The following is an 11,733-nucleotide window of genomic DNA, read 5'->3' as shown; positions in this document are numbered from 1 at the left end:
TACTTTTAATTCCCATGTGTTTCATTATACGTAGAAATGAGTTGTGCCCATGAAAATGTTTATGAGCCATTGATTTTCCTATGAACTTCCTGGTTTTTTCTCTTTGCCCATTTTTCTAATGAGTTGGAAGTCCTTTTTATTTATTTGTAAGAACTTTTTATATGTGAGGGTATTATCTCTGTCACTTGTAGTGTTACAAGTACTTTCCCAATGTGTCATGTGTTGGTATCTTTTTCCACGTGGAAATTGAGAGCATCATGTAGCCAAATAGATCAGTCTTATCCTTTATGACTTTAGGAGGACATGGATTTCTGAGTGAGGCCTGGAGGGGACCAAGAGAAACCCATCCAGCTTCCTGCTCTTGGGCAACCTGAACTTGGCTTCGGAAGACATCCCCCGACTGGCCTCGGGGTTCACGTGCACGTGACTGATGTCCATGCTATAGGCCGAGTGTGTTTTCCCCAAATTCAGATGTGAAATCAATCCTAATTCCTGATGTGGTAGTTGTGGGCAGGGCCCTGGAGAGGCTCGAGGTCACAGAGGTGGAGCCATCTGCGTGGGACTGTGGCCCCTTCCCCACAGGAGGGACATGGAGGACACACGGAGAGGCTGGCCAGGGAAGCAGGCACTGGCCTTACCCTCCAGGGCCGCCCCGTCTGCAGCGTTTCATTAGAGTGCCGGAGGGACGAAGACAGGCCGCCGCTGAGCCACGGTCACCGTCGCTTCCACTTCCTCCCTCAGTCTGCAGATGTTGAGCTGCCACATGTGACGAGTGTCAGCATCACGGAGCCTGTCCCCTCTGCCATGTTCCTCCTGGAAATATCTCCCTGCTTCCAGGAGCTCGGGTCCATCGGGTACGAACGTCCCCATCACACTCTCTCCAGATTGAAAACCTTCAGTGGCTGCCCAGGGCCTGCGGATTTCCATTCCGTGGCCTTCGATCCTGACCCAGGTCTCTCCCTCCAGCCGGAAACTCCAGCAGCTCCCAGGGAGGGGTCATTACCCCAAACACCCCCCTGGACTCCTCCAGGCCTCTGTTCATGCTGTTCCTTCCTTCTGGAGTCCTGTCACCCATCCTCCTGTGGATATCGGCCTCCCTGGCCACCCCATTGTACTGTGGGCCTCTGTGGCCACCCCATGGAACTATCGGTCTCCATGGCCACCCTGTGGAACTGTGGACCTCCGTGGCCACCCAGTGGTCCTTGTGCATGAAGCCCTCTCCTCCTCCCAGGTCACCCGTGGGCTCTTATCCCCCAGCCCCTCAGTACACACCCTCTCCTCATGGCAGACACTTGGCCGTAGCTCCCTGCTGGCCAGTGGTACTCTCTTGTCTCTGGGCTTCCTATGTGTTGACCCAACAATGACAAGTGTCCTGGATGCGGGGCTCCGTCTGGCTCCCTGGAAAGAGCAGAACATTCTTGCGCTCAGGGGCCAAGGTCCAAGGCCAGGGACAGCGACATGCACAGAGGCACAAGCCACTTGTGTGTAGGAGCTCTCTGTGCAGGATGAGAGGTGCTGCTGCGTGGGGCTGAGGGGTCCGTGGGAGCCAGCGGGGGCAGGGGTCCCCTGGGCAGAGAAGCAGCAGTGAGGCTCGGCTGAAAGGCCTACACTGGCTCAGGGAAGAGACTGGAAGGGCAGAGGGGGAGGAGAGGCCGGTGGAGGCCGATTTCTCTGGGCACATGGAAAACTACCTGGAGATTTTAGGTAGAGAAGTGACAGTATGATTTAGGTTTCATCGGCCCAGAGTTTCAGACTTGACCTATAGGGCCCTGAGTGATCCCTCCCTAGCTGCTTCTTCAGAACTTATTTGAAGGTCACTGTCCCACTGCTCATAATTCCCAGTGTAGGAAGGGGCTGTCCCCACTCCTCGACTTTGTGCTGTGTCTACTGAGTACCACACCTTTTCCTTCTGTCCTTTCCTGGCTATTCACTCGCTCACTTGTCCATCTGTCTATCCATCTATCCACTCACCTGTCAATACACGCACTCACCAACCTACCCATCCAGCCACACTCTCACTCATGCACCTGTCCATCTGTCCATCCACCCACCCATCTGTCCACCTGTCCGTCCACCCACCCACCCACATATCTACTTATCCACCCACCTGTCTGTCCATCCATCCATCCATCCATCCATCCATCCATCCATCCATCCCCCCAGCCATTTTCCCACCTATCTGTCCATCTCTCCATCCACCTGTTCATCCACCCACCAACCCCTCTACTCACCTGTCTGTCCATCCATCCATCTGTCCATCCACTCACCTCTTGCTCTGTGCCAGGCCCTGTGCTGGGCCTCAGGGGGACATTTTGCCCCTGGTGGGCGGCCCAGGGTCTAGGCTGCAGGCTGCATGGCGTACAGAGCAGGCTGGCAGCCTCCGTCCTCATGACATAAAGGTGACACATGGCTCCCACCTGCCCACCTCCCCCAGCCTCTCTCTCCCTGAGCTGATTCTAATCACCGGTGGCTGTTAGTTACTCCCTAACATCCCAACCCAGGTCCCCGGGATGTTATATGGTTGCTATTCTGGTGGAACTGAACAACCTGAGGAAAAGATGAGATTAATCAGACCCCCCTCCTGGGCTGCCCCCCTCCTGGGCTGCTACAGAAGGGAGGTGGTGATGACAGGGCTTTGACCCCAGGAGGTGCCGCTGTGCTGAGCAGTGACCAGGAGGTGGGGTGGCTGCGCCACAGGCCAGGGAAGTGCCCGTGGCAGGAGGGTCCACGAGGCAGGGGGAGGGCTGAGGAGCTCCACAGCGATCCTGCCTCCCCTGGCCTGGCCTCTCAGAGGATCTGGGCAGAACCAGACTCCCTGTCCCCTAGTGTAGCAGGTGAGGAGACCGGCAGTCTTTTCCTTGGGAACCAACAGGATTTGCTCTCAAGCGAAGGAACCCAGGAAGTGGCAGCCGGGATCCCGGGGGGCGGTGAGTGGTCCTGCCCGGGCTGGGCTGGCGTTTTGGGATGGGGTCCGAGGGCAGGGCCCCCGAAAGCAGGCTTCCTTCCACCCCAGTGGAGGCTGCTCTGCTGGCAAAGCCGGTTACGCGGGGGCCTGCAGGCACAGGTGCGCCGCAACACTGGGGACCCTACTGGGCCTTGGGTTCAGGCTTTCAACACCTCGAGTGCGCAGAGAGAGAGCTGGGATCGCGGCTAAATGTTAGCCTCGGCTCTGGATTTAGTTTGCACTGTGAAGACAGAAATAAAGCGCATTTCAGCTTTGGATGAAATACCCAGCGGCTCAGGATCTGCGTTCGTTTGCAAAGTTTTCTTGCCCAATGCATCACTCCTTTGCAGCGATGCCATTAACTAATAATTCAAGGCTGGTAACCTTCAATCAACCGTGATTAAAGAACTTTTGCTGAACAGCAGAGGGGATAACACGTTTTCCTGAATGCCAGCAGCAAAATCTGCCTACGCCATCCATCTCTACTTTGATAAACTGCCCTTAACTAATAATTCTGGACGGAAGGATTTTAAATCAAGCACGGGGGTTGGCAGGATCACTGCAAACCCTCGATAGCTGTAAAGACTGTTTTATTGCAAACCGTCTTCAGGCTGTGTTCATTTAGGTTCTGAAGAGCAGGTGACGTTCCCCAGCTCCCAGGGTGCCCTACCCTGTATTCTCAGAATGCGGGCAGTTCGTACCTGCTGCATCAGAGTCCAGCCGCCAAGCGTGGACGGCACATGCTGCATTCCCGGCTGGAAGGGCAGGTTCCCGGCTCAGCCCATGTCTCTCACACACTACCGGGGACCCCAGGTCCTGGCCACCCTGCGCTTTTCTTGGCTGCGTCCTTCTCAGCCTGCTGGTGCTGCTGGGGATGGTCTCGGCCAACGTCCTGGGCCCGCTTCCTCTCCGACTCACGGCTCCTCATGCCGGCCCCTTGCACGGCACAGAAAAGCCAGATCTCCTCATTTCTTAGGAGAAACTAGACTTTGGGGATTTTAGGTCAAATTCCCTTTTTTTACGTATTAGGAACAAATCCAACATTTAAAAACCGTTAACCAAACAAAATGCTTTTGCAGACGCTTACCTTTCTGACCATGCCGATATCCCTCATTTTTTGGCTGTGGGAACTGTGGCTCAGTGGAGAGGTTGGGGAGCTCCCCCAGCACAGGGCAGCAGGTGTAATAGTCTCTGCAAGGAGCCGCACGGCCTCTAGTGAGGGAGCCCATGCACAGCCTCCACTTCCTTTTCGAGGAGCTGCGCTGGGTCTACCCCAGGCCAGAGGGAACAGAAGAGGTGTAAGAAGTTGCTTCCCTTCAGAGACTGCTTCTCAAACTTCACTATCCTTAGGATCCCCTGGTGATCCCATTAAATCACAGGTTCTAATTCAGCAGGTGTGGGCACGGTTCTGAGATTCTGAATTCCTAAGCAGATCCCAGGTGGTGGGGGCCGATGCGGGTTCCAGAGCAGGTGCTGAGCTGTGGTCTTTAGGTGAGAGCAGTCCTGCAGGGGACCGGGAGCAGCCAGGGAGGGTTGGAGCCAGACATCGGAGCACCCAGAGAGATTTGAATGTCCCAGCTTCTTGCCCAGGCTGCCCACAGACCCTGGGAATTAGAACACGGTCGGGGGAATCCCAGTCTTGGGATGTTTTAAAGCCTCTCAATTGATTCCAATGTGTAGCCAGCCCTGGACTAGAGGAAGTAGGGACACACTTCAGGAGGGAAGTGGCTCAAGGCAGGAGGGGGCAGGGAGGGAACGTCTGAATTTTCAAGGGGAAGGCTCCAGAACTACAGGATGGGAGCCGCTAGCTCCCACTAGATGGGTGCTGAGCCCCTGAAATGTGAGGAGCTGCACTGGCTGTGTTGCAGTGTACACAGTTGATTTTGAAGACTTGGTATCAGCAAAAGAAAGCAAAGGATTTCATTAGTCGTTTGTATCCTGGCCTCATGTTGGAATGATATATGTGGGACATATTGTTGGATATATCGGGATAAAGTCAACTTTAAAAAATTAGTTTCCCTATTTCCCTTTACTTTTTAAAATGTAGCTATTATCCTTGTGCAGCTACTGGAAAATTTAAAATTATGGATAAAGGCCATATGATCATCTTAACAGATGCAGAAAAAGCACTTGACAAAGTATAGCATGCATTCATGATGAAAACCCTCAGCGAAGTAGGTTTATGGGGAACAAAAAAGATCGTGTATGAAAAACGCACAGCCACCATCATACCCAGTGGGGAAGAACTTCAAGCTTTCCCCCTAAGATCAGGAACAAGACAAAGACTCACTCTCACCACATTTATCCGACACCATACTGGAAGCCCAAGCCAAGGCAATCAGACAACAGAAAGAAATAAAAGGCACCCAGGTTGGTAAGGAAGAAGTAAAACTTTCACTAATTGCAGATGACAGGATACTACATGGAGAACACCCTAAGGACGCCACCAAAATACCCGCTAGAACTGATAAATGAATTCAGTAAAACCACAGGGCTCACATTATATTTTCCTTGGATGGCTATTCTCTAGAATCTTCACTACTCAGAAGTCCTCCCTGGTGATTCTTATATGTTCTAAAGTCTAAAAACCACTGAGCTACCTGAGAACTGTGGACCTAGCTTGTTGTCTGTGGTCCCTGGACCAACAAGCAGCATCGGAATCACCTGGGAAACTGTTATGAATGCCAATTCTCAGGCCCCATCCCCAGATCCCCTGAGACAGGGATTCCGGGACTGGGGCCCAGTGGTCAGTATTTCATCCAGCCCACCCGGTCATCCGAGCCTGTTGAGAGTGGGGAGTTGCTGGTCTACCCCGGTCAAGTGGGCTGCACCCCTGGTCTGGGAAGGCAGGGAGGAGCGGCAGTCCCTGGAAAATGCACTTAGCAGGGGTCCCAGCACCCTGCCACCCCACGCCTGGGAGGGTGGGAAGCTTGGATTTGATTAAGGAAAGAAAATGTTTAAAAGGAGGATGTGAGCGACTGCGTGGCTCAGGGATTGAGGGTCTGCCTTCAGCTCAGATCATGATCTCAGGGTCCTGGGATCAAGTCCCATGTCCCTGTTCAGCGGGGAGCCTGCTTTTTCTCCCTCTACCTCTGCTGCTCCCCTTGCTCGTGCCATCTCCTGACCTCTCTAAAATATATAAATAAAATCTTAATAGAAAAAAAAAAGGAGGAGGAGGAAGGAGTTTTCAGAAGCAAAGTGAAGTTTCCGGAATTGCTGGAAGTGACTGAAAAGCAAACCTGATTGATGTGTTCCTCCTGCAAAAAGGGTTTGGGCAGCACAGTAGCAGCTGCTGGAAAACAAAACCATTTTATATTTTTGTGACTAAGTTCATGAAGCCCCCTCAGCGACTGGTTCTTCCATCCAGAGCCCAGATGGAAGCAGCATCTCACTCTCTTTCTCTTCTTCGCCCTCCAGTGCAAGGCCTGTGCCCCCTGGAGTGGCCTTTGCAGGGAGGTGAGGATGTGACCTCCGCCCTGGGAAGCCCGCGCTCCTCCACCCCGCGGGCGGGTCCAGGCTCGCTGCGCTTCATCCTGAGAAGCATTGGCTTTTGAGCTTCCTCTGCCTGCAGCGGCGATCTGCTTAATTTTGAGGCCACGGCAAGTGTTAGGACAGCCACCCAGACACATCACATGTGTCTACTTGAGGGACAGACTTCAAAGTCAGATTTGAAGAGCAGAAGAGAAGGGGAACAAACTACCCCTGCTGATTTCTGAAGAGGCCCTCTCCACCCCGCAAAAGGGAAAGTGGTTTTAAAATTTAGCACATTTTGAACATCTGCCAGGGACAATCTGGTTGGCGGATGACGGATTTGTGACCAAGATCAAGGGGATTAGCAGCTTCTTGGGCAGCCTCCCAGAAGAAAGGCCAGCCCGAGGTCATCTGAACCGCTCCCAACATGGACGTGGGCAGCCATGGCCGTTTGCTCTGAGAGCGCGGCAGGACCGGAGAAGTCCCGCTCAGAAGGGCACAGAACCCACGCATCAGGTTGCATCCGAGAGTGCATGGAAAGTTCCCTGCCTGATGAAATGGGTGTTCTGTCTACAAGAACCCTTTGTTGGGCCTATTTGTCATGACAGGCAAAGTACAGGGCATTGCCTGCAGTGGGGACATCTTGGCAAAGAAAGTCACATTAGTCTGCGTAATGAGATAAATGCGAGTCCTCCGTGTTCCGCTGCGAAATGGTTCTCGCTCTCTGGGATGAACATGGTCCTCACTGCAATTTACACTCGCCAGACCTCCGAGCAGCGGCTCCTGAATTCAATTCTTTTGGGTAGGCCCCAGGGATAAGAGGTCTGAAGCAGGCCATGGGGCTCCAGGGAAGCAGGGTGGGGGCTCTAGGAGGGCGGGCCCCTGCGTGGGTGTGGGTGGCAGAGCTGGTGGGGGCTCCCGCGCTGGGTGGGAGCTGATGCACCGTGTGGATATCGTCTGATGCCTGGTTTTGTTTTCAGCTCTGGGCTGTAAAGTGCTTTCATCATCCCCCTCCCACTCTAAAACCATCGTGCTGTTTTAGACACATTGAACCTTAGTCCAGTGGTGGACTGGGGAAGAAGGAAAGAGGCCATGTTCATGTGTGGGGCAAAATGGAGTCATGCATGGACACCAGCCACAGGAAAGACAAGATAGTAGGGGTCATGGAGAGAAGCAGGACAAGGGGACAGACCACTGTTGGAAAATATGAGCCCTCCTCCCTGCCTCCCTTTCCTTGTTTTTTAGAATCCTCAGAGATATTCTGGAGAGAACTGAATGCACCAGGGAAATGTGTGATGTGCAGGTGTGGGTTATTTTGCCTGGGCGCTGAAAGGACGGGGTGCCTCTGGGGGCTGGAGCACCACAGGGGAGGACTGCAGCTGAAGGTTGGTGAAACTAATGACCACAGAGGAACATGGGGATTCAATTATTTGAATGTGTATCCTGGTTTTTCACTGTGAAGGTAAAAGCAATTCAGAGCAAAACACTTGTTGTGCACAGAGCCCTGCCCCCATCATGAAAGGACATCATGAAAGCACAGATATTTGGGTGCCCATTTTACAGGTGGGAATCTCCAGCTTCTGAAGACCTTAGGAGTCAGAGATGCTGTGACAATAGAGGTCTGACCCAGGTCAACCAGCAGGTCAGAATGCCCGAGGGGACACAGAGATAGGAATTAGGAAATCATAGGATTTGAAATTTGAAAGTGTCCTTAAAAGTAAAACAAACAACTATGATGATGAACCTAGAAGTAGTGATGATGGAGGTCGTGGTGAGGATGGAGGTCGTAGTGAGGATGGAGGTCGTGGTAATGATGGAGGTCGTGGTAATGATGGAGGTCATGGTGATGATGGAGGTCGTGGTGATGATGAAGGTCCTGGTGAGGATGGAGGTCGTGGTGATGATGAAGGTCCTGGTGAGGATGGAGGTCATGATAATGATGGAGGTCGTGGTGGAGGTCATGATAATGATGGAGGTTGTGGTGAGGATGGAGGTCGTGGTGATGATGAAGGTCCTGGTGATGATGGAGGTCGTGGTGATGATGGAGGTTGTGGTGATGAAGGAGGTTGTGGTGAGGATGGTGTCATGATAATGACGGTGATGACAGCACCATATACACTGAATACATCTAACAGCCCCTTCTGTATCCTGCACCTGCAGTGGTCTATGTGGATTACCTGTTTGCACTGTCCACAAACCAAGTGCCATCTGCCCAGGGTTTTTCAGTCTTGACTCTATTGACATTCGGAGTAGAGTAATTCTTTTTTTTTTTTTAAGTAGAAATGGTCTATTTTATTAAATTATTTATTTATTCATGAGAGACACAGAAAGAGAGGCAGAGATGCAGTCAGAGGGAGAAGCAGGCTCCATGTGAGGAGCCCGATTTGGGACTCGATCCCGGGAATCCAGGATCACGCCCTCAGCAAAAGGCAGACGCTCAACCACTGAGCCACGAAATGGCCTATTTTGATTTTACATGTGATTCATTGTTTTGTCCAAATAAAATCGTCCTAAATTGTTCAGTGACCACTCTTACTGCACACTATGTGCAAGTGCAAAGCTACGAAGCTGGTTTATCTCACCGATTATTACTTATTACCCAACTACACATTCAACATCTCCACGAAAACTTTATCATCTGACATCTTTATCTCACATTTTTTTCCGATTTTATTGAGATACTGCTGACATATGACAGTGAAGGCATACAGAATAATTTCCTGTTGTGGGGGCTGTGCTGTTCACTGCAGGGTGTTAGCAGCAGCCCCGGCCTCCCCCTGTTAGATGCCAGTAGCAGCCCCTTAGTCCCTCAATGTAACAACCAAGATGTCTGTTGACATTGCCCAATGTCCCCTGGGGGCTAGAATCACCCCCTGTTGAGATCCCTGCAGAATCCACTAGACTTTTCAATCCACCTATAAGATCTCACCTACATGGTGAGAACTTTCAGGATTTGCAGTGCTTGCTCCTGAGCTGCCAGGTCAGCTATGAAGCCATTTGATTCATTATGTCACTCACGTTGATCATGATGACCCGTGAGCAGCAGACGTTGCTCAGGTCATCGCGGAGTGTGTGCCACTCTGTGAAGAGGTATCCTCCCCCCCGCCCCCAAGAAGGCTAAGGCCGTGAGGAAGAGCACCTCCTCTCCTCCCTGCCTTATTTTATTCTTAAAGAGGTAAGACCTTAGCTATTCAGAAAGTCTGGCTTCGCTAAATATATGGTGGCCTCCTCACCGCTGAGGCCTTCCCAGATTGGCCTCTCTGGAATAGTTCACAAATGTGTGTTTCCAGCTTTCTGCACTGCCTGGCTTTCCCCGAGGACTGGGACTGCCTCTGCTCACTGCGTGTCCCCAGCGCCGGGCACAGGGCACCCCACTTGGTAGGGCTCAGAAGGGATTTCTGCCTGTGAGTGGAGACGGGGCGGGCGGCTGCCTGGGCACGAAGGCCCTGTGAAGAGTCCAAGGGCTGCATCTGAGCCTGGGTCTCCCCTGACCCACCCGGCCAGGCAGGCACTGGGGTGTCACGGGAGCTCCCGCAGAGGACCGATTCCTGGGTGGTGGGCTGGGGGGCGGGGCTTCAGGAGCCCACCCACCACTGTCCATGTCGGGGCCGCCGTGTCTGCACGTCTGACGGTGGAGAGGTTGGGTGTTGCTGTAACTTGCTCCTCAGTACACGGGGATAAATGCCCGCCTGGTGGGATTGAGATGAGGGTGAACTTGGTGACAAAAAATACTTCCAAGCCCTATTGTTCATTTTCGAGGCTTTCCTCGTCTTCTGTCTGTTTTTCTGGTGGAGCTGTTGGTCGGACTGGCCCCAACCTGGCCGGAGTACCCCACGGTTCTCCAACCTCTGGCTTGGGCCAGGGAAGGGCTCATGATCCAAGTGAGCCAGTGGGAGTCTCTGAGAGGGTCCATAGGGATGCGGTGCCTCCCCTTCCCGGGCTCCCGCACTGCAGGGTGATGGGACCGTGGGGTGGGTGGGACGAGGCTGGCCCCGGGGCGCCCCCAGGAGATGCACCTGGCAGCTGAGCCAGGACCCGGGGCGGCGGGTGCCCATCACGCTGCTCAGACTCCCGCATCTAGCTTTGCCTGAAGCCCACACACCTCGATTCTCCCATTTCACTAAGCAAGACTCCTGTAATTCTTGTTCATCCAGTTCGTTTTGGTGGTTGCCACCTCCAATCGGAAGCGGCCTAGGTCATTGTTTCTCTCTCTTTCTCCTCCCTGTCTTCCCCGTCCTTTCCGTCCTCCCCATCCGACTCCCTTCCTTCTCGTCTTGCCATGCTTCCCTCTCTCCCAGTGGAGTGCCCACGTCTCTCACTTCCTTGCCTGGAACCCACTTTTGTCCTCACCAATCCTGTCCATTCACTGCTTCGATGGCGTCCTCATATGACTGAGATGCTCCTGGGCATTTAAAAATTATACTCAACAGCCCCTTTCAGGACTCCCAGGCACACAGCTTTCTTAGGAGACTGTTGGGCAGCACCGTCGACCTCGGGTCAGGAGGCCCATATCCTTGAGCTCAGTCCAAGCCACACTGGACTCCTTCGGCTTCTGCCTCAGTTTTGTAAGTGAAACTGCCTTGTATCCAGGTGTCTCGAGGACCAGCCCGTGTGGATTCCCCAATCTAGGTGTGTCGTGAATGCTGTCTCCAGCTCTTGCTCGAGGCCCACGTGGCTGAGGGCTGCCCAGGGCTTCCCTGGCTGGTGTGAGCCTGTCCCGTGAGAAGTGCCACCTTGGAGATGGGGCTGAGAATTAGTGTGGCCTGCTGCCCTGTCTCTGGGTCTGGTGCCCCAGGGCTCCGCTGAACAAGCACAGGCAGAGGGTGCTGTGTACCTCCCGGGGTCTCCTGAGGGTGGGTGGGCGTCTCTCATCAGCCAGTGGGGAGCTTGTGGGTATTGACAGGGCTGAAGTATTGTTCATCAGAGGAGCGAGGATGAATTAGTCCATTAATTTTCTCATGGTCACAAACACGAGGAGCATCTGTTGGAGCCAGAAGGGGCACTTTTCATGGCTGGAGGGAAGACCCAAGTCGAGGGGTTTGATTACTACCAGCAGCAGGGTTGTTTGCAAGCTTCGGGGAGAGCAATTAGTCACCAGGCACAGAAGCATGGGGTCCCCTGTGCAGTTATCCCCACTGCCCTCAGAGCCGATCTCTCTTCCAAACGGTGGTGCTGGAGGTGGGTCAGCACAGCCGGCCTCTGCTCACCCTGGGATGGCGAACTGGCCTAATAATTATAATAGCGCACTCACCGTGGTCCTGCTGTGCTACATCCGTTACCTCTGGCCTCCCCAGATTCTCTGGTTCAAATACCACCTT

This window comes from Nyctereutes procyonoides, unplaced genomic scaffold (genome assembly GCF_905146905.1).
Source record: "Nyctereutes procyonoides isolate TBG_1078 unplaced genomic scaffold, NYPRO_anot_genome, whole genome shotgun sequence".
In the NCBI taxonomy this organism is placed as follows: domain Eukaryota; kingdom Metazoa; phylum Chordata; class Mammalia; order Carnivora; family Canidae; genus Nyctereutes; species Nyctereutes procyonoides.
Note: the sequence above shows the minus strand (reverse complement) of the source record.